The 24,232-nt window shown below is 42.7% G+C and overlaps 1 protein-coding gene across 1 annotated transcript in view; it reads left to right on the top strand.

Annotated features, from left to right (window-relative positions):
• Positions 1–24,232, top strand: part of FRMD6 (FERM domain containing 6) — a 331,509-nt gene that overhangs the window by 40,983 nt on the left and 266,294 nt on the right. Inside the window, exon 2 of the mRNA XM_030215255.1 lies at positions 477–715. The gene's annotated coding sequence lies outside the window, so the exon portion shown is untranslated. The remainder of the gene's footprint in view (positions 1–476; positions 716–24,232) is intronic.

Consider the following 24,232-nt stretch of genomic DNA (forward strand, 5'->3'; position numbering starts at 1 on the left):
ATTTACATGCTCTGCCTCCACTGCATGCAAATCTCTCTCATGAATAGTCATGGTGGATATCCCAAAAACCTGACTGGCTGGGGTGCCTCCAGGACCAGGCTTGGGACCCACTGAGTGAAGGAGTGGCCTAGTGGTTAGGGTGGTGGACTTTGGTCCTGAGGAACTGAGTTTGATTCCCACTTCAGGCACAGGCAGCTCCTTGTGACTCTGGGCAAGTCACTTAATCCTCCATTGCCCCATGTAAGCCACATGAGCCTGCCATGGGTGGGAAAGCGTGGGGTACAAATGTAACAAAAAAATAAACCAACACACCAGTTCTCAAGACTCATTCCTGGTAGAGAACACACGTGAAACATGCAACTTGGAGACTCTGCAATGATATTGAGTACCTTATGGCAACCATCTTAAACAGGTGAAGTCTCTCAAACTCAGAGCATTATCTGTTTATTAACTGATTGCACCTGTCTATTTGACAGGTTTACCCAGGACTCATCTGGACAGCACCCGTTCTCATTCTTTTGATTTCCTGAAGAGGTGTGAGCTCTTTGCCTCAGGAGTTAGCATGCAGTGTGACTCAGAGGCTTTAGAAAGGAACTCCCTATTTTAAAGATAAGGACAAGTTCTCTACTGAATGAGAATCACAGAGAATGAGAAGACCTCCTCTACTGAAGAGTAAACAAAATGAGAGATGTGGGCTTAAATGGAATAGCTACAGGTATAAAAAGCAACCTTTCGTTTTGTTATGTAAACATGATTTTGACTTGTAATAACATGCAGGTACTGAATAATTGGATTGCGTTCACACCTTCTCCATCTGCACATACCTGTGCAAAGTGAAGGGTAAAATAGTGCTGGGTATTTATCTAATTTACCAACTGACCTTAATAACAATGATAGAGGAGTCTCAAAGTTTAAAACTAAATGGCTATTTGTCTTTCTAAATACTATTTTATTGCTGAAGGGAATTCTTTTAAAATTGTAAGCTCTATCAGATTAATATTGTGCAAAACCTAACTGACTTTTCTAACCTGGGGAGTAATGTTAGTTATTCAAGCAAGTAATATGTAATTGACGTACTCCTCCCTCATAATTATACACTTGCCATTTGTTGATGAGTGTTGGCCAATCCTGTTCCGTTGTTGCCATACTTCTGATGCAATGGCTGTCTTCAGAGGACACACACTGCTTGTGCTGTGTGGGTGCAGTGATGAGGTGTCACATGCAGAGCAGCTGGCACTGCAGTTTCAGCTTGCAATGTAAAACCTTCATTGAAATCAGAGCTCCATCCTATGTTCCATTGTGTAGCCTTCATGTAATTATTGCCAAGGAAATAACCTGTCAAGGAGTCAATCGTTAGCTTGTTCAGTGGCATTCCACACTCGAGTTACAAATTTTGAAGGTACTTTCCAAAAATTATGCATTTTGAGGCAAAGCTTGTGGGTACTGTCATTTATGGATTTTTCATCAGTTCCTAAAGGGAAATATGCATATACTTTTACTTTGAAAATCACCCAGGAAAATATACTCTAATTCTCCTTTTATTCTGCAAGTTACTTTACATGTTATCTATAAAGTTATTTCTCTTTTTATATTTCTTATATGTAACTGTAAAACCTACTCATTATTATACTATTTGATTAATTGAATGTAAACCACATTGAACTCGAGCCTGCTTAGGATAATGTGGGATATAAATGACAATACTCAAAAAAACTACCAGCTTGCAGACTAATATATGCATTCACATACTCAAGTACAATAAAGTTTGCTATCCAATTGCACAAAATTGAAAATTATTTCAAGTGGAGGAAACACTTAAGTAGAACAGCGCTAAATTTATAGCATAGCCGCCGCATAACACATCATTAGTTAGAAAACCTCCCCTCTCCAGTTTTTTATCTCATTTTGGGGCCCTTTTACTAAGCCGCACACCCAACGTGTGCCAAAATGGAGTTACCACCCGACTACTGCGTGGCTCTTGTGGTAATTTAATTTTTGGTGCACGTCTGATACGTGCATCTGAAAAATATTTATTTTCGGGGGCGCGTAACGGACGTGTGCCAAGTGGCATTTTACGTGCATAGGTCATTACTGCCTGGTTACCACATGAGTCTTTCCCACTAGGTCAATGGCTGGAGGTAAGGTCTTAGACCTAAAATGGACGCACGGCAATTTTCATTTTGCCACACGTACATTTTCAGCAAAAATTTTAAAAAGGTTTTTTTTTACAGGCACTAAAAATTGGATCGGCATGCGCCCAAAACCCACACCTACACGACTGCAAGCCATTTTTCAGCCCGCCTTTGTAAAATGACTCCACAGTCCTTTGTTTTTTTTTTGTTTGTATACATAACTTCATCTGTGTTCCCGCACTCTTGCAGTAATGATTATAATCCTAATAAGCACGGCATAAGCTCTACGGAGCCCCTCCGTTTCACTCAAAACACTTCTTCAAGAGCTGCCGTGCCATCTACTTTTAAATCTTCAAGACACTCATACCACATTCTAAAAATACATAAATATATTTCAATTAGTGCATTCTATATAAAATAATGTCTTGGACTTGCCTTTATGTAGATCCAGCGTTCACACTCGCCATTGCCCCCACTAGATCTGCTGTGTTGAAAAAATAGTGCCCTCTTGTCTTAGAGATGCCAATCAACTGACAGCCTATCAGGTGAAAAGCATTATAATCGCCAGCCCACTATTGAATCCAATGGCATAAAACTGTTGGAACTTAATATCAGCCTGTAAAGAAAACATGAACTAAACAGCAATTGATGACAATTTTTAGAAGAAAATTGCTACGTTTAAGCCCACTAGCTCTAGCATGTTCAAAATGTGAATCCATCTCTGTTCTCTTTGAATCAATAATTTCCCCCCTGTCCCCCCTCTTTTGTTATCCCTAATCTGATCAAGAATGAACCACCTTAGTTTTTCAAATTGATGTACTTTCATACAGTGAAGAACTATTGATGCCTCTTGTTTATTATGTATAATGCAAAATTTGCATAGGGTGCAACAGGGATAAGATATCACAAGGTGAAGAGGGTGTGAGATGCTAGACATAAACAGTTGGATTTTTTACTTTTACCAACTATGGAGTTTTGACTTTTACCAGTTATGGGAATTGAATGGACTTTTTCGCATTCAGCACTCTACTAATCAGTAGCCCTATAATTGTTATTCATTGCTGACATCCTCATTATACGATGTCTTACCCCTGTTGCAGCCTGTGGGTGAAATGTGGCCATGTTGGGTATTTTAATAACAATGTTAAGTAGAGAGGTGTGGTAGCCGTGTTAGTCCACTCTTAAAGGTTATCAATAGAAATCAAACAAAATAAAACATGGAAAAGAAAATAAGATGATACCTTTTTTATTGGACATAACTTAATACATTTCTTGAGCCTCTGTGTACTGTACTGTTTTCAAATAGGCCTTTTACCTGGGTCAATGTGTCAAGACTCTTAAGACTTGTTAACTTAAAGTCTCAATATCTTGGAGTATAACCTTGGCACACCACCAACGCACACCTGAAGTCTCTATTATTTTTCTGAAGTTTCCTTTATTGCATAAATACAGATAATTTACTCACAGTCAGATGTTCAGAAGTGTTGCCCCAGGGCACAGAGACTCTGTAATTCTGAGAGCTGTAGCAGTGGTTGGAGGTAGAAATCTGAAGAAAAGCAACTTTATTGCACAGGTGAGAAATAGCTGAACAGATAGAAGTGGCTCAGAGCTGGGTGACTGGAGTGTGCGATATCTAATTAGGGAGATATTTTCACGGTAAAAAACCAAGTTCGTTCCAGGGAGTTTGAAGCAGGACAAGTGCTGATCTGAAGCAAGATGGAGAATGCCTCATGGCGAGAGGGACAGCGAGGTCAAGAAGGCTCAAACAGGTCCAGGGAGGAGGAGGTAAAGGCCAATGGGAACAGAGCTTGCCACCGGGTGGCAAGGGTGGTCCTAGAGGACGGCCCTCGATTGGAGGGAAAGGTCATACCTGGCTGACCTCTCAGGACAGAGATAGTAAGAATGACCAGGAAATGATAGCAGGTAGACAAAGAAGCCAAGCTTGGCTGAGAAAGAGAGGAAGTCTGGGCAGCAGCACAACCAATAGTACAGTTCTTATACAGATAGGCAAGTGTGGCTGCATCACCTGTGAACTACATTACACACAATGCATTGTTCACGTATCTTTGCAGTGAGAACTGCAGCAATGAAAGTCCTTAGAAATGAGAATAACAGTAAAAACAGTAAACACATTTTAGGATCACATTTTAAACTAACGCAATGCTGTCAGATGACAGAACACAATGGCTTTTGCAAATTGTCCACAAATCATACTTTCCAAAAGGTATTTTGAAGTCAAGTATTTGTCCACTTGTGTTTGGTATCCAAAGAATCTCTGTTTTATTTGAGTTCAGGCAAAGTTTGCTGTTGTTCGCCCATTCCTCAGTTGCGGTTAGGCAGTCAGTCAGATTACTCAGCGCTGTGGGTAGATCTGGTTCAATGGGTATGAGTAGTTGCACATCATCAGCATAGATGTAGAATTTTGTGTCCATCAACTGAAGCAGCTCAGCCAGAGGCTTGAGGTAGATATTAAATAAAATGGGAGACAGTATGAATCCCTGTAGCACCCCACAAAATTAGTAATTTCATCCTGCCATGCTATCTGGTTCTCACCAGTCCTTTGCTTCTTTAGTGTCACCTCCTCATCTCCAATGCAAAAGGAAAGCTGGGTTTAATGTGCAGCTTACTGCCTGGTTACTGCTAGTAGCAAGCAGGTCCCTGGAGTAGCCTAGTGGTCAGTGCAGTGCACTGAAGAGAAGGTCGCCCAGGCCCATATCCCACTGTAACTGTTACACTTCTGGTGGAAAGTGTGAACCCTCCAAAACCCACCAAAATCCTACTGTTCCCACATATAGATCATACCTGTAGCCACAAGGGCTATTGTTGTGATGTACAGTCAGGTACAGTAGGTTTCTAAGTGTGTTTTGGAGGGCTTACTATACAATATAAGGGGTAATGGTGAGATATGTCCCAGGACTTTTATATGAAGTCCACTGCAGTACCTCCTAGGGTGCCCCACTACTCTGCTGGGATGTCTGTATGGCCAGTCTACTAAGAATGCTGCCCCTCCCCAATACATCTAATTGGCTTGTTTTTGTGTATTTATCTCTTGGACATTATTTTTGAAAATACTACTACTACTACTACTATTTAACATTTCTAAAGCGCTACCAGGGTTGCGCAGCGCTGTACAATTAACAAAGAAGGACAGTCCCTGCTCAATGCCCCTAAAAGATAGACACACTAAGCACAAAAAGGTCTAGCAAATGGCTATTTTCAAAACCAAAAGTTGGACTGTTTTTGGGTTGAAAATGGCCGTGTTCGCTACTGGATTTTTGGCCATTTCTTGCAAAACATCCAAAATCTTGCAAAACGTCCAAGATCAGATTTAGACGTCATATTAAAAAATGACTCTGTAAAGGTTTTAACCACTTCTGACAATCTTTCTTTGAAAGTAAAATACATTTCAAAATTTTTAGGAGTTTACTTAGATAGGACACTTTCTTTAGAGACTCAAGTTAATGCAGTTGTTCGTACAGTTTTCTTTAAACTTCGACAGGTTAGTAATATGCATTCCCTTTTTGATGGAAAACATTATATTATTCTGGTTCGAGCACTTATTGTATCTCACCTGGATTATATTGTTCCCTTTCTGATCGATTGATTTCAAAACTTCAGATGCTCCAGAATGTAAAAGGGTAAAATGACATTTTGCATTAAGAAGTTTGAAAAGCGACACCCTCTTTGATTAGATTGCATTGGTTGCCTTTCCAGGTGAATATTTCTTTTAAATTAGCCTATCTGATTTTCAAATTATTTGATGCTATATGTCCAGAATGCTTAATAGGTTTGTTTTCTTTTCCTCTCTATCCTGGTATTTCTTGAGCAGTGTCATTCAGATTTGTGGGTTTTTTCCTTCCTTTTCTGGAATACAATATAAAAAATTCTTGGAAAAAGAGGAGGAGGAGACAGTACTCAAAGAACTTGGTACTCGGTAGATGAGAGGCTGGCACAGGTGCAGCTTACACTTTCGTGGGAACCCTGCAGGAATTGTTTCCATCCCCATGGGAATCCCGCAGGAACTAATTCCATCCTGCAGGAACCCCGCAGAACTGCTTCCATCCCTGCGGGTTCCGCGGGTTCCGCGGGATTCCCACAAACTCTGTTCCGATGCAGGTCTCTATTTGGAACGGTGATGCTAGCATCAGTTGTTGTTTCAGTCTGTTAGACTGGGCCAGACATAGCAAAGCGGTCTTAGTCAGCAGTTCAGAGGTGAAGCCCTTTAGGATTTGAAAAGCTAAACAAGCAGCTTTGAACCTGAGTCTTTCTGCTATGGGAAGCCAGTACAGTTTGTTTAGGTGAGTTGAAACACTAGTATATCTATTCAATCTGTATATTAGTCTAGCAGTTGTGTTCTTTATGATTTGCAGTTTTTTCTGATATTGACACTTAGTACCAAGAAATAGAACGTTACAGTAATCCAAGTGAGGTAGAACTAACATTTGGACTAGTAAGTAGTGTGAAGGCTTTTTTACTAAAAAAATTTAAAGGGATTTAGGCAGCACTTGGAAAGGAGTTCTTACAAAACACTTATGGGTGTGCACATGTAAAAAGTGTGTATGTCAAAAGACTTCACTACTTTCACGCAGACTAGATGTAGGCATTCCTGGGGCATATGGCTAGATTCTATATATAGTGCCTGAAAAATCTGTGCGGAAAAAAAATATGCCTAGGCATATTCTGTAAAGTATGCCTAAATTTTATAGAATAGGCTTAAATTTTCACAAAATATATAGAATACGCCGAGTGCTTCTCCACGTGACCACATTTGGTCACGTCCATTTAGGCTGTGTTTTACTTGGCATAGGCACAGAGCAGGTGTATTCTGTAATAATGCTTATAGATTTTAGAAACACCCATTCCACACCCATAATCATGCCCCCATTTCAACTATGCATATGGAATTTACACGCACCACGTTACAGAATATGCTTAGTGAGTTGTGTGCGTAAATCATAATGCCAATTAGTGCTGATAATTGCTTGTTAACATCCAATTAAAAATGCTGATTAGCTAGTTAACCAATTAAGTTACGCACCTTGTTATAGAATATGCTTGATTTTCCACATGGAAATTAAGGCGCGATATATAGAATTTGGGGGATAGTGGGGGTGGAGATGTGAAATACATGAATACTTTATAAACTGCAAATATACACAGTCATAGTCTATTTATACATAAATAGAGCCCCGCATGCACATATTTACACTTTTTTCAGATTATGTATAAATTTGTGCAAGAGATTTGTTCACTATTGCAGCTGGCTCTCAGTGCCTCTTTTACAAAGGCCCATAAATGCCTGTGTTGCCTTTATAGAACAGGCATCTTCTTGGACTCCTCACATAGGTCCTCCTGCTATAAAAATCAAGTCCATTCTATACAACTGAAACTTGGCTACAGGAGGGGGATGGACTAATTCTATCCCCAGTTTCCTTTCTGATTTTTTTTTCCCATGGACTATGTCTCTAGCAGTCTAACAGACAAGGGGTATATTTTAGTCCATGCTGCTCTTAATAGTAAGGAAATTATTTTGGAACAACCTGTTTTTGCTGAATATGTATAAATCCAGCTTGTGGTAGAATTTAAGTTTGTGATTATAGTGGTTTATTGTGCTCCAGGGGGTAATGAATCGACTTTTAATCATTACTGCAGCTAATTTATAGTATTTATTTAGAATATCCTGGCCTTTTGATGGTAGATGATTTTAATGTGCAAATTGATACGGATTTATCAGGTGCCACAGAAGGGCACATATTAGATCTTTCTGTATCACATAAAGGGGCCCTTTTACTAAGCCGCGTAGGTGCCTACGTGCTTCAATTTTGAACTACTGCCCGGCTACCACATGGCCCGGTGGTAATTTCAGTTTTTCTGTGCATCCACTAAGTTCCCTGCAGCGCTAACCAGGTGAAAATCAGCATTGTACGCGCATAGACCATTACCGCCGATTAATGTGTGAGACCTTACTGCTAGGTCAATGGGTGGCAGTAAGGTCTCAGACCCAAAAGGGGCGTGCACCAATTTTTATTTTGCTGCAAGTCCATTTTTGGCCAAAAAAATTGCATTTTTTCTAGGTGTGCTGAAAAATAGACCTGCGCATGTCCAATACACGCGTCTACACCAGTTCAGACCACTTTTCAGCGCACCTTAGTGTAAGGACCCCAAAGTAAAGTAGATATATCTTCATGAAAGACTACTGACATTAACAGTGTTACAGTGATAAGGTCTGAGCATTACCAAATTTTATAATGTATGGAGTTGGAGACTGTCCCACTCATAATCCTCAAAACAGATGGAGCTGTGATCAAAGAAAAATGTTGCCCCATCAAGATTATTACGGGAACATTGGACACTAAAGGGTTAAGAGTTATGAAGCGAAGAGACTGACAACTGGAACCTTTCTAGTAGAAGACTTATTGTGACGCAGATAAGGGACCTATTAGAAATTATAATAAGCAGGTTAAGGAAGTGAACAAGCTTTACTAGGGCCAGCAAATTTGCAATGTAGGAAATTGCTCTAAAGCTCTTTTTATCCTTATAAACAGGTAAAAGGAGTTCATGGAAACTCAGATTGAACAGAAATACCCCAGCTGAGAACTGCATTCTTTTCCCGTTTTTTTTTTCATGTGAAGTCTAATATAGATAAATGAGTGCAAGTTGATTTAAAGGTGGATGTTAAAGATGTCTCAAGGCTAAGGGCCCTGTTTACTAAGGTGTGCTAGCATTTTTAGCGCTAAAAATGCTAGCACGCCTATAGCGAGGCTTAGTAAACAGGGCCCTAATTTTGCCAAAAGATGCAGATGCCACACTCCCAGCAATTGTTGCATGAGCTTCTGCAAGTTAAAGATTTGATTCAAGAGAATGGGGTGATATTGGTGGGTAGTAACAAATCTCCACCCTTGCAATGAAAATTAGAATACTGGCTCAAAACTCATGAACAACAACTGCGGCCGCTGGTTTGCGTATCTAAATTGGTTGCAGTGTTGGAGCAAGATTATGAAGATTTAAATACTGTAACTGAAGCAGGAGAAACAATATACGTATCCATAGTCCTAGCAAAGGAGTTGAGGGCACAAATCCAATAGCGTTTTTGGAGCAGCTAATTTCAAAGGTGCTAAATTTGAGGTTTGAGTGCCTGTTCGACATAGAGCTGGCCCACTGTGCTCCAATCCTACCTCTGCGCATATAAGTGTCACTCTTAATAATGTTACCAGGTCATTTAACGACCCAGTAGACTTACAAACAATATTGGGATATTGTGAAGGTGTGGAGATAGAGGTTAAATAAAGTTGTATTGAGTTTTTAGCTTAGGCATTCCTTCACTGGGTGTGAGCAGAAGGTCTCAGATGAGGAGGCCCCTCAGTATCAGGACACACAGATAATCAAACTGGAACAGACTTCAATCAATTCTGCTTTGTTGTGTATCTTAGGCTTCCATCATTAACTGTCTTGGGATGTTTAGTGTAACTCAATATTGTAGGTCGGGTAAGATGAATGCAGCATCCTAGTTGCTGAGTGTGTGTTTGTGCAAGAGTGAACTGATTAATGCTATTGCTCAGTGAGGCCACAATGCTTAATGTTTATTTGGTCATTTTAAAGGAAATGATACCATTGTTCAGAAATAAGTTCTCAATTTGTTTAGGGGTCGGTTCCCTACCTGTGTGGTACCCATACCATGCCAATATGGCAGCTGGTTTACTAGGTTTACTAAGTTTAATGTTAGGGATGACACTAGTTACACACCAAATATGACTCATGATCAATTTCTCATGCAAAAGAGGTCCTTTCTGTGTCATCTTGGTTCCTGGTGCCCCTTGAGCTCTACCACATGTTCCTTTTCACTTATCTGTAAGATTGTTTATATCTGCTACTTATCGTGTTTCATTAACTCACTTAAGAGACAAAAATAGTGGACTTCTCGGGATCATTATAAGACAGATACAGTCCTGCTTCAAGAAACCTACCTTAAATACAAAAACTCCCTTAAGTTACATAATAAATAGTATAAGCCGATGGCGTTTTCCATGGCTTTGGGGGGGGGGGGGGTTGGGAATGGAGTAATTCTTTTGATAAAAGCCACTTGAATTATGTTAGCTCCTTTCTATTATCTGAAGCTGAGGGCTGATGGGTTCAGCTTGCTTACATTACAATTATGCCAAATGTATATCATCAACCATAGATCCCTTTCCTTCTTCAAAGAGCCAGCTATCATTGTAGCTAGTGCTGGTAATTTGCCAATACTTATAGGGGGTGGTTTTAATCTTCCTCTTGATCCTGTATTAAACAGATGTTCTCATTATCCCAGCAAAAGCCAGATAGTAACTCATTAATGGTTCTATATTAGTTCAATGGGAACTCATTAGCTGCTCAATAGCAACTTTTTAGCAGCCAAATAACATCTCAATAGCAACTCAGAAGCAGTCAGAAATTGATCAATTACCAACTCATTAGCACTAAGGTACTGAATTTGCACTAATGAACCAAATTTGCACTTGTGAAGGCACATTCCTAGAGAGCAACTGTAGTAAGTTTTCACTGTGGCGGGACTCCTGGGTGTGAGTTTAAGCTGTTAATTATAATATTTAAAATACTACATGGTTTAATTCCAGAATATCATTCTAATCTTGTAACATTGTATACTCCATTGAAATCCTTGCATTCAGCTCAAGAAATAAGATTGGCAAGTCCAACAATGAATCAGTATACTAACCTGCTTATAATCGAAAGAGAAAAACGCCTATATTGTGACCCAAATCGGGAGATAGACGTTTATCTCCCAAAAACGAATAAGGCGGTATAATCGAAAGCCGAATTTGGACGTTTTCAACTGCACTCCGTCGCGGATGCGGACAAAGTTGATGGGGCGTGTCGAAGGCGTGGTGAAGGCGGAACTGGGGCGTGGTTATCTGCCGATCAGAGATGGGCGCCTTTCGCCGATAATGGAAAAAAAATATGCGTTTTTAGCGAGAATTTAGGGCACTTTTCCTGGACCCTGTTTTTCCACGAATAAGGCCCCAAAAAGTGCCCTAAATGACCAGATGACCACTGGAGGGAATCGGGGATGACCTCCCCTGGTCACGAACCTCCTCCCACCACAAAATATGCCGTTTCACAACTTTTTATTTTTACCCTCAAATGTCATACCCACCTCCCTGGCAGCAGTATGCAGGTCACTGGAGCAGTGGACTTCAGGCAGGTGGACCCAGGATCATCCCCCCCCCCCCCTGTTACACTTGTGCTGGTAAATGGGAGCCCTCCAAACCGCCCCCCAAACCCACTGTACCCACGTGTAGGTGCCCCCCTTCACCCCTTAGGGCTATAGTAATGGTGTAGACTTGTGGGCAGTGGGTTTTGAGGGGGATTTGGGGGGCTCAACACCCAAGGGAAGGGTGCTATGCACCTGGGAGCTGTTTTACCTTTTTTTTTTTTTTTGTAAAAGTGCCCCCTAGGGTGCCCGGTTGGTGTCCTGGCATGTGAGGTGGACCGGTGCAGTACGAATCCTGGCCCCTCCCACGAATAAATGTCTTGGAGTTATTCGTTTTTGAGCTGGGCGTTTTCGGTTTCCATTATCGCTGAAAAACAAAAACGCCCAGCTCAAAAAAAGATAAACGTCCATGTTTTTTCGAAAATACGATTCGGTCCGCCCCTTCACGGACCCGTTCTCGGAGATAAACGCCCATGGAGATAGGCGTTTCTGTTCGATTATGCCCCTCTAAGACAGTCAAGATAAAGATCAGTAATTTACTTCCAAAATCACTGAGATATAATGACAACTACTTGAATTTTAGGTGTAAACTGAAAATGTGGTTGCTTATTTTCATAAGGAAATAATAATCAACTATTCTACATGTCTCCTCAAGGATATATGTAGGATTTGGTTGGTTATCTCCTCAAGCCATTTGTGTAATTCTTTGGCTACTGGTGTCTTACTGTGATCTGCCTTTAACTCTACTGGTTAAGTAGCCTATAAATGTCCTTATACTATATTATTATTATTGATAATAATAATAATGATTCCTAAATCAGGTCCTCCCTGCAGGGACGCACAAAAGTTACCGGGCCAGCAACAAGTGTTTTTGACTGGATCCAGCCAGTTCAGCGAGCTTGGTATTCAGCAGGCAATGCACAAAGGGGCTCTGTGGGCTTTTTACCGTTCGCAGTAGCAGCCAACGAAAATAGTATGCTAAACAATGTTAATGAGCTGATCAGTATTCACATGTGCATTCCGAGGGATGCAGAGCCATTTGCGAGCAATGCACAGAAAGGCGGGTGGAGGGGGAGCCCCGGGGGTGACCTTGTCCCGGGCCTGGCCCAGTCTCTCGGCAGCCCTGGTGCTATCCAGTCTTTTGCCCTGTCACATATATGATTATCTCTCAGTTGGCGAGAGGTTATATGTGTGTGCTTGATGCAAAGAGCTCCTAACTTTCAGAGAATGAGTCTGTTCTCTTGAGGCTACAGTAGCAGACTTGGTATAGCTGATGGAGACATAGAGACACATAGAGGAGGCCTACAGGGACATTGTAGAGAAGTCCCACTTTCAGTCTGGCAGGCCCTGTTCTGCCTTGGAGGAGGGAGGTCTTCTAGAGGGACAGCATCACTCTGGTGAAGTAGAAGGTAATCCGGTAGCCAGGACCTGCCCACCAGGGGATGCAATATCCTCTCACACTGAGGATGTGTCTCCAGGAGTTTCTGCCCAGGAGGGAAGGGTTAGGACAACTATTGTAGTTGGTGATTCGATCATTAGGCATGTAGATAACTGGGTGACTGGTGGGCATGAGAATTGCCTGGTTGCTTGCCTGCCTGGTGTGAAGGTGGCAGACCTCACATGTCACCTAGATAAGATTTTAGATAGTGCTGGGGAGGACCCTGCTGTCTTGGTACATGTGGGTACCAATGACATAGGAAAACATGGGAGGGAAGTTCTGGAAGCCAAATTTAGGCTCTTAGGTGGAAAGCTGAATTCCAGATCATCCAGGGTAGATTTTCAGAAATGCTCCCTGTTCCACCACAGGACCCAAGAGGCAGGCAGAACTCCGCAGTCTCAATGCATGGTTGAGACAACGGTGAAAGGATGAGATATTTAGCTTTGTTAGGAACTGGACAACATTCTAGGGAAAGGGGAGCCTGTTCCAATAGGATGAACTCCATCTTAACTGGAATGGAACCAGGCTGCTGGTGCTTACTTTTAAAAAAGGAGATAAAGCAGCTTTTAAACTAAAATGGTGGTGGAGGGGGGCGGGGGGGGGGGGGGGGGGGGGGGAAGCTGACAGTCACCCAGGAGCATATAGTTTGGTGTAGAATATCCTTCAAGGATACTATTGACACAGGATATTTAGAGGTTTCTATAATGGTGAAAGAAAGCCAAGGGTGTTTAATGGGACAAATGAGTAAAGGATGCAAATTATCCCTGTCAACTTCAAAGCAGCTTGTATATGCTAGGGAAAAACACTATTTGAAGTATCTATATACAGATGCTAGAAGCTTCAAAAACAAAATTGGTGAGTTGGAGTATATACCACTAAATGAAGATGTAGATATAATAGGCATCTCAGAGACCTGGTGGAAGCAGAACAATCAATAGTTATCAGGGTACAAATTATATTACAATAATAGAGTGGATCAAATTGGGGAGCGGGGTTGTGCTATATGTTAGAGGGAATTGAGTCAAACAAAATAAATATTCGAAACAGCAGCGTGGAATCCTTGTGGATAGACATTCCATGTGTGAAGGGAAAGAGTATACTGGTAGGGCTGTACTACCATCCGCCAGGACAGAACAAACAGACAGACGAACAAATTTTTATAGAAATTAGGAAAGCTGGAAAATTGGGCAACATTATAATAATGGGCGATTTCAATTACCCCAATAATGACTGGATAAATGCTACATCAGGGAGTGCTAGGGAAGTAAAATTCTTAGATGTAATAAATGACTGCTTCTTGGAGCAACTTATCCAAGAACCAACAAGAAAGGGAGCTGTTTTAGATCTAGTCCTTAGTGGAATGCAGGGCATGATATGAGAGGTAATAGTGTTGGATCCGCTGAGAAACAGTGATCGCAACATGATAAAAATTGAGGTGATATCTGGAGTGAAGTCACTAAAGAAATCTACTGTAGCAGCATTCAATTTTCGAAAGGGACACTATGACAAAATGAGGAAAATGATTAAAAGAAGCTGAAAGGGTTGGCCACAAACATTAGTACTTTAAATCAGGCGTGGATGTTGTTTAAAAATACCATCGTGGAAGCCCAGACCAGATGTATTCCATGTATTAACAAAGGTGGAAGGAAGAGCAAACTACTGCCAACATGGTTAAAAGGTGAAGTGAAAGAGGCTATTAGAGCCAAAAAAACATTCTTCAAAGAATGGAAAAATGATCCAAATGAAGAAAATAAGAAGCAACATAAGCAGAGTCAAGCTAGATGCAAAGCACTGATAAAGAAGGGTAAAAGAAGAAAAACTTGCCATGGAGACAAAAACTCATAGTAACACCTTTTTCAGGTACATCAGAAGCAGAAAGCCTGGAAGGGAATCCATGTGACTGTTAGATCATGAAGGAGCAAAAGGGGCACTCAGGGAGGACAAGGCCATAGCGGAGAGATTGAATGAATTCTTTGCTTTGATCTTTATGGAAGACGATGTAAGAGATCTACTAGTATCGGAAATGGTTTTCAAGGGTGATGATGTGGAGGAACTGAAAGAAATCTCGATGAACCTGGAAAACGTACTAAGCTAAACTGACAAGTAAAATAATGATAAATCAACTGGACTGGATGTCATACATCCCAGGATATTGAAAGAATTCAAACATGAAATTGCTGATCTGTTGTTAGTGATTTGTAACCTGTCATTAAAATCATCTATAGTACCTGAAGATTGAAGGGTGGCCAATGTAATGCCGATTTTTAAATGGGTTCCAGAGGTGATCCGGGAAATTACAGACCGGCAAGCCTGACTTTAGTGCCGGGGAAATAGTGGAAACTATTATAAAGAATAAAATTGTGGCACATGTGGAGGGGCATAATCGAATGGGGCGCCCAAGTTTTCCTGAGGACGTCCTCGCAGGACATCCCGTGAAGGGGTGGGGAAACCCTTATTATCAAAACAAGATGGGCGGCCATCTTTCGTTTCGATAATACAGTCGGGGACGCCCAAATCTCCACATTTAGGTTGACCTTAGAGATGGTCATCCCTAGAGATGGTCGTCCACAGTTTTCGGCGATAAATGGAAACCGAGGACACCCATCTCAGAAACAACCAAATCCAAGCCATTTGGTCATGGGAGGAGCCAGCATTCCTAGTGCACTGGTCCCTCTCATATGCCAGGGCATCCTAGGAGGCACTGCAGAGGACTTCAGAAATTGCTCCCAGGTGCATAACTCCCTTATCTTGGGTGCTGAGCTCCACAACCCCCCCCCCCCCCCCCAAAAAAAAACCCCCACTCCCCACAACTGTACACCACTACCATAGCCCACCTCTCTAGCATATCTAGAACAGAATGGGAAACCTGGAGGTTGAGAGGAGGGGCTGAGATTCAGGAAAATAAATAAGAGTATGCTGGTCCAGGTAGGGTGGAGTATACATGATGGAACAAGGACCAGACAATTTGCAACAAACAAAGCATTATTTTATTTCACTCTCCTGCAGAATGTTAAAGGATGTGATAAGGGAGGATATGATTCTTGTTCAGGAAACAGATGTCAAGTTATTATCCACAATTTAACATGGGTATTGAAGCATATACTTGCTCTTCCTACGTTGTACAGATTCAGTCTGCAACAGCAAGAAAATGTTTCTTTACAGGAAAGCAGACTCTTTATATTCCTTTTCTCTTTGCTGCATTAATCGATTTTCTCCTTTTACAGGTTCATAGTTACAAGCAAATCACAGAAACCACTCAGGAATTTTTCTGGTTTACTCCTGTCTTTCTGTTTTACTGATGCAGCTCTGTTTCTGATAATACTCTAGTCAGAGTCTTGATACGATACAGTCCCCCCAGATTCCGTATAGGTTGCCCAAATTTGGGCCTGGATCCCAGATCAGTGCATAAACTAATTAGTCATTTATGTGCTAACAATCAGTTAATGGCGTTAACAAGCACTTAATTGGCAGTAATTAGGAGTTATGCACGGGTCTGTCCTATGCCGTGTTCTATAACATGTGCACCTAAATTCCATAGTGCGCAACTCCAAAGGAGGCACCATGGGAGGGGCATAGGTGGGTCAGGGGAGGTCCCAGGATTTAGGTGTGTAGTTATAGAATACTTGGATTTGCACACCCATAGTGGAGTGGAGGAGTAGCCTAATGGTTAATGCAGTGGACTGGGGAGCTGGGTTCAATTCCCACTGCAGCTCCTTGTGACTCTGGGCAAGTCATTTATCCTCCATTGCCCCAGGTATAAATAGGCACCTGTATATACTACGTAAACTGCTTTGAATGTAGTTGCAAAAACCATAGAAAGGTGGTATATCAAATCCCATTCCCTTCACTTTCCCCTTATGAGAATAGTTGGGCATGAGCATTTAGCCATTGGCAGGCATAAGTTAGGAGCAGAATGCACACTAAGCTAGTATTCTATAAAGGATGCTCCACACAGAGCACCCTGTTTTAACGGGGATCATTCCAATGCCCAATTTTGGGCACCCTATACAGAATCTACCCCAGCATGTCTGCAACAGGTCAGTTCATGTTTTTATGCATTGAGACCTTGCTGGTGATATTCTGGTTGGTTTAGTTCAATGTTGTAGCCTTTCTCACAGGGCCAGTGTTAGACATTTGGGGCTTAGGGCAGAAACTTGGAAGAGGACCCCTAAGCCTACCAACAGTTTGTGCCTCCTTCAGCTTTGGGCAGGCTCAGGAGCACCCTACAGCATGAGAGTCCAAGATGGCTCCTCTCTCACCCAACCCTGGCCTTGCTTTCTCAGCCTCTCCTAGCTGCTGCTGGCCTTAATGAACACAAAAAGAGAAGCAGCCTTCCTCTCACCATTTATCCTTTGTAAGCTAGAATATAGGTGTTGCTTACTGGTCAGGCTACCTAATGTTCTTACGTTCTGTGAGAACTGTGTATCTGTCCTATAAAACAAAATAAAAGCTCATGTGTCTCTACTGCAGTATCTGCTCTAGCAATCTCTCTGATTCACATGCTTTCTTTTGTCTCATATCCAGTGGCGTTCCGACCCTAGCTGACACCCGGGGTGGATCGCCGATGCGCCCCCCCCCCGGGTGCAGCGCTCCCCCCCCCCCGGCGAAATGACACCCCTTTCCCCCCCCCCCCCCCCCCGGTGAAATGACATCCCCCCCCCGGGTACAAGCCACTGGGGGGGGGTGCGACGGCGCGCGCCTGTTGCCCTGTCTCAGTCCGAGAAAGTTCGCAATTCGCATGTGTTCACTGCTCCCTCTGAGTCTGCCCTGGAACAGGAAGTAACCCTTTACACAATACTAGCTTAGCACGGATCGTCCTAGTGCCTAACTTTGGGTGCCATTTATTGAATTTTCCCCTGTGTGCTTCCTCTAGTGTAGATGTATAAGCCAGGGGCGTAGCCAGACTTCAGTGGGAGGGGGGTCCAGAGCCCGAGGTGAGGGGGCACATCTTAGCCCTCCCAGTGCCACTGACCACCCCCCCCGCCATTGCCGCCACCACCACCACCAACAACAACTTTGACCCTACCGCCGCCAACCCTCCCCCGCCATCGCCTACCTTTGCTGGTGGGGGACCCCAACCCCGCCAGCCGAGGTCCTCTTCTTCCTTCGTTCTGACGTACGTGCAGGATGTCAGACTCAGAAACAGAACAAAGGAAGAAGAGGACCTCGGCTCGCAGGGGTTGAGGTCCCCCGCCAGCAAAGGTAGGCGATGGCGATGGCAGTAGGGGGGGTCGAGAGGGTCATCGGCAGGGGGTCCAGGGCCAAATCTATGGGGGCCCAGGCCCCTGTGGCCCCATGTAGCTACACCCCTGGTATAGGCAGAAATATTAGCTGCCTATCCCTCTTATAGGGCGCCTTAAGTTGTGCTCACTAATTTGGCCATGTAGCCAAATTGCATGCACAACTTAATTAATTTAACAACCCAATCAGCACTGATAATTGTACTTATCAACCAATTAGTGCCACTAATTGGCTTTAATTTGAATTTACGTGTACAACCTTATAGGCACATTCTATAATGCAGTGTGCGTAAATTCAAATGTGCACAGCCAAAAAGGGAGCATCGCCATGGATGTGGAATGAGTGGGTTGTGGTCATTCAAAAAAAAAAAAAAACTACGCGCACTGTTATGGAATACAATCTGTGCCTAAGTTAGGTGCAGGTAATAAGGCCTGGTTTTAGGTGACCTATATGGGTGTGTCTAAATTTTAGGCACAAGAATGGCACATGCATATATTCTATAAACTGCATCTCTTAGGCATAGTTTATAGAATAGCGCTAAGCGTGTTTCGATGCCAATTTTTCAGGCGCCATATATAGAATTTGGCCCTATATATCTAGCATATATGTTTGGGCTGTATGCTCCTAGTTTAGCACATGCAACCCAAACATATACATTAACCCCCAAATTCTATAGATTGCACTCAAAATTGCACATTGAAATTTGGGCACACACCCAATCTGCGTACACAAGTTAATTGAATAAAGAGCCAATTAGAACCAATAATTGGCCGCTAACAATCAGTTATTGTCTCTGATGGGCAACAAGTTGCAGTAACGTGCACATCTTCATAGTCAATATTCTATAAAGATGTGTGCATAAATTTTTATGCATAGATCTGAAGGGAGCGTGGGCATGGGAGGGACATGGCTGGGTCAGAGGCATTCCTAAAATGTGCACGCAGTGTTATAGAATATGGCAGATCTGCACCAAATTTAGGTGCAAAGATTTACACCAAGTTGTGTAAATCCTCATGCCCAAAATTGGGTGCAGATCCAGCAGCGGCAGCAATTCCCACACGCTACCCTGCCACCGGCGCCTGCCTCTTCCCTTTACTGCGGTTGCCTGAGCCTCTGATGAAACAGGAAGTTACATTAGAGAGGCGGCCACAGTAAAGGGAAGAGGTGGGTGCCGGCGGCAGAGCAGTGTATGGGAATTGCTGCTGCTGCCAGGTTTGGAACGTGACAAAACAGGTAAATGCCGTGAAGGGGGAGATGCCACTCCTGAAGAGTGCCGCCTGAGGCCCCTGCCTCAGGTGGCCTAATGGTCGGGTTGTCCCTGCATAGTGGGCCCCATCCCTTGAATGCCTCTTCTTTACTAGGCGTCGTGCCAACTCCTTTGGAAGCACGATCACGCTCTGTTGCGGTTTTCTTTGAAAAGGTCTTTTATAAGACCTCTTTTTATCGATGTCTTCTGGTACATTTACCATTGGATGGTTTTATTCTCAAGTCTGAAATAGTAAAGACTCCTGAGGCAGGCCGTTTTGGCCGAAACACAGTACTGTGTGGAGTCTCCTACCAATAAACATTATTTCATTGAGAATTTGAAGTCCACTTGATTTGTCCCCGGAATGCTTGATCTTTTTCCCACTGTTTTTGATGCCTCTTCCATGGCCACATTTCTCTGTTTATAAAACTATGCGCCTAAACCTTATACACTTCTTCTAAAAATGAAATGAAGCAGGCATTTGGATGTCTGGCATAGCACCAAACATCTAAATGCTGTTTGAAAAGTGACCTCCACATTTTGGCTTTAATGAGAAACACTCCACACAGTTGTTACTTTGTTTTTCCAGAAACAGTTAAAAACCTGCCTTTTTAGAAAATATATTGGACATTGTCCAGCCTCTAATTCTATCAATTTTAAATAATTATGAACACTGTTGAATTATATTTCAGTGGTCTCATTTTTGTAAATTCCAGAAGTATCTATCTTCATGTGATGCAAGCCACATAAAACCAATGGATTTGGAAGTTGCGGGTTATAAGAAATGATATTGTATTGTATTGTATAGACGGGGCAGAAAGATGGTGAGATATAGGGTATTATTAAGCTGACTGTAAGATTCTCTCAGGCCAGGGTAGATAGGTTGATAGTCATTTTCATCAATTGGATGAATGATTTGCGGAAAAGTCCTAGGGGTCTGACATTCGGGCAGCAAAAGCCCTGATGATTAAAAATAATTTGACTTCGCATAAGCAGTTAGAATATGTTGAGAAATTCTTGAGAGTTAAAAACCTGAGACTGTTAAATTTCTGCAGAACACATTTACTCTATTCTGTGATTTTGCTTAGGAATTATATTAAGGATGTCCTTCAGTTATTACATTTTGATCCAGTTTCTATTTCCAAAGGATATAGTTCATCTGTTGTTAATCCAACCTCAAGTTAGATGGATGCTGCCCTGGGGTTTGTAGGATTTACAGGGTCTGATTTTCTTGAGTCTTCCACGATGTGATCTCCACCAACATTACTGCTTTCTTTTGGATAAAATAGCTGTACTTAAAGTCTATTTTGCTTTAAGAAAAGAAAGAAAGCTTTGTTTTGTGGACAGAGAATCACTCTTTTTCCAGATGTTTCCAGAGCTACTCAAGTTCATAAAAAAAAATATTTGCACAGTTGAAACCCTGAGCGCTATCTATTGATGCAACTTTTTCTCACCAGTTTCCAAATGAATGTTTGATTACATTTCAGGGTGTTAATTATACCTGCTCAGAACCTTCTCAATTGGAGGCTTTTTCTCTTGGACAATAGTTTTTATTTATTTAAAATACTTCCAGCCTGCCCAAAGGTAGGTGGGTTACAAAAGTACATACACAATCATAATATCACAAAACAATAAAACAATACGAGGAAACATGACTCCTAGCAGTAGTAGTAATAGACTATTGCTGGTGGGTGACATTTTAGAGATGGTGCAGGCAGCGCAGGAGTGATTAAGGTTTTCTCTACCCTAGGACCACCGAACCACCAGGTGCAGGGCCAGTGAGCCCCAAATGATAGAGGTGGGTCCTTTGGGGGCAGGAGGATGTGATGGGAAAGACTTGAAGCAGTTCAGAGAAAAGCGATGTAAATGGTATGAGGTGTGCGTCACAAGACGTATGAGGAGAGACTTGATGACCTGAACATGTATTCCCTGAAAAAAAGGAGAGACAGGGGTGATATGATAAAGCCATTCAAATATTTGAAAAGTATTAATATACAAACAAATTGTAGAACTAGTGGACATGAATTGAGGTTGCAGGGGGGCCGACTCAGGAATAATGTCAGGAAGTACTTTTTACGAAGAGGGTGGTAGATACATGGAATGCTCTCCCGCGGGAACTGGTAGAGATGAAATGGTGACAGAATTCAAAAAGGTGTGGGATAAACACAAAGGAATCTGTTTAGAAGGCATGGAATCAAATAAGCCAAGTGGTGATTAGATGGCAACACCAGTAATTGGAAAGCAAAGTCAGTGCCGGTCAGACTTCTGTGGTCTGTGCCCTGATTGGGGCTGGACAGATTTAGCTTCAATAGCTACTACTACTACTACTACTATTTAGCATTTCTATAGCACTACAAGGCGTGCGCAGCGCTGCACAAACATAGAAGAAAGACAGTCCCTGCTCAAGGAGCTTATAGACAAAAATAAAGTAAGCAAATCAAATCAATTAATGTGTACAGGAAGGAGGAGAGGAGGGTAGGTGGAGGCGCGTGGTTACAAGTGGTTACGAGTCAAAAGCAATGTTAAAGAGGTGGACTTTCAGTCTAGATTTAAAGGTGGTCAAGGATGGGGCAAGACGTAGGGGCTCAGGAAGTTTATTCCAGGCGTAGGGTGCAGCGAGACAGAAGGCGCGAAGTCTGGAGGTGGCAGTAGTGGAGAAGGGAACAGATAAGAAGGATTTATCCATGGAGCGGAGTGCACGGGAAGGGGTGTAGGGAAGGACGAGTGTGGAGAGATACTGGGGAGCAGCAGAGTGAGTACATTTATAGGTTAGTAGCTGGAGAACAAGGTCAGTGCTCAGTAGACTTCTATGGTCTGTGCCCTGAAAGAGACCGAATAGACTTAGATGGGCTGGAGTGGGGCTTTTCAGGGGCTTCAATGACAACTTCAGAGGTTGGAGAACAAGGACAGTGCCGGGCAGACTTCTACAGTCTATGCCCTGAAAATGGCAAGGACAAATCAAGATCAAGTATGCATATGTAGTATCACATCATACCTTCTGCTATGAGTTTATTTTGTTGGGTAGACTGGGTGGACCGAACAGGTCTTTATCTGCCATCATCCACTAGGTTACTATTGGGCTCATTTTTGAAAGAGAAGGACGCCCATCTTTTGACATAAATTGGAAGATGGGCGTCCTTCTCACAGAAACATCCAAATTGGTATAATCGAAAGCCGATTTTGGACATCCCCAACTGCACTCCGTCGCAGGGACGGCCAAAGCTCAAGGGGGCGTGTCGGAGGTGTAGCGAAGGCGGGACTTGGGCGTGCCTAACACTTGGACGTCCTTGACCCATAATCGAAAAAAAGAAGGACGACCCTGACAAGCACTTGGACGTTTTCACCTGGACCTGTTTTTCTTACGACTAAAGCACAAAAAGGTGCCCAAAATGACCAGATGACCACCGGAGAGAATCGAGGATGACCTCCCGTTACTCCCCCAGTGGTCACTAACCCCCTCCAAACCTCAGAAAACATCTGTAAAATGTCGTGCCAGCCTATATGCGAGTCTCAGATGTCATACTAAGGTCCATGACAGCAGTATGCAGGTCCCTGGAGCAGTTTTAGTGGGTGAGTGCACTTCAGACAGGCGGACCCAGCACCATCCCCCTACCTGTTACGTTTGTTGAGGAAACAGCGAGCCCTCCAAAACCCACCACAAACCCACTGTACCCACATCTAGGTGCCCCCTTCACCCATAAGGGCTATGGTAGTGGTGTACAGTTGTGGGTAGTGGGTTTTGGGGGGCTCAGCACACAAGGTACGGGAGCTATGTTCCTGGGAGCATTTTATGAAGTCCACTGCAATGCCCCCTAGGGTGTCCAGTTGGTGTGCTGGCATGTCAGGGGGACCAGTGCACTACAAATGCTGGCTCCTCCCACGACCAAATGGCTTGCATTTGGTTGTTTCTGAGATGGACGTCCTTGGTTTCGAAAATCGCCAAAACTCAGAAATGTCCATGTCTAGGGACGTCCAAATCTAGGGACAGTGAAATTTAAGTATTTGGACATCCCTGACGGTATTTTTGAAACAAAAGATGGACATCCATCTTGTTTCAAAAATACGGGTTTCCCCGCCCCTGGATTGGGATGTTTTGCAAGGACGTCCAAATTGAAACTTGGACGTCCCTTTCGAAAATGCCTCTCTATGTAACTGGTTAAGTGCTGCTGAAAATGATCGGTTAGCCCTGAACAGACAATTTAACTGGCCAGGAGTGATTTCTGGCCATTTAAATCACATTGAATATTGACCTCCCCCCCCCCCCTCCCCCGGTGCTCACCAGAAGTCACATTATGCTGTTTACATAGTAATGAGCTGCTTTACATGCATTTGTATGTTTTGCATCTCATTCCTATGTAACCCACAGTGACCTAAATTTTGCTGCATTTGAACAAGACAACCTGTGTTAGAGCCCTTTAAGTTATATTAAGTGGCTAATAAAGCAAGTTATTGCCCTAATACACACACACACACACACTTTTCTGTGCTTCTTCTTTGTAATTTCCTTTTTATTATTTATATGTCTGATATGATTTTTCTTTAGTGTAATCCTATAACCCTTTGGGTGCCCCGATGCAGCGTGGGGAGTGTCAACTCTATAACAAAATTAGGATGCCCTTCTGTTGCAGAATAATAGTGCAAACCTACATCAGTGTGCCCAAAAGAAAAATGTGTCCATTTACGCCAAGACAATGGCAGGCATAAGTGAGGGCATCTAAAGGCGCCACTCACAGTGCACATCTGATAGTATTCTAATAAGATGCACTTATTAATGGTGGATATGTCCATGCCTAGCTCATGCATACGCCCCCTTTGCAGGTGCACACTAAGGCATACCCCTGGATTCTATAAATGGCGCCTAAATTTGGGCACAATCTACATGCAAATAAATTAGTTAATAAGCCATAACAATCCATAATTGGCTGCTAACAATCAATTATTGATGTTAATTGACACTAATTTGGATTTGC

This window comes from Microcaecilia unicolor, chromosome 9, assembly GCF_901765095.1.
Source record: "Microcaecilia unicolor chromosome 9, aMicUni1.1, whole genome shotgun sequence".
Classification (NCBI taxonomy): Eukaryota; Metazoa; Chordata; class Amphibia; order Gymnophiona; family Siphonopidae; genus Microcaecilia; species Microcaecilia unicolor.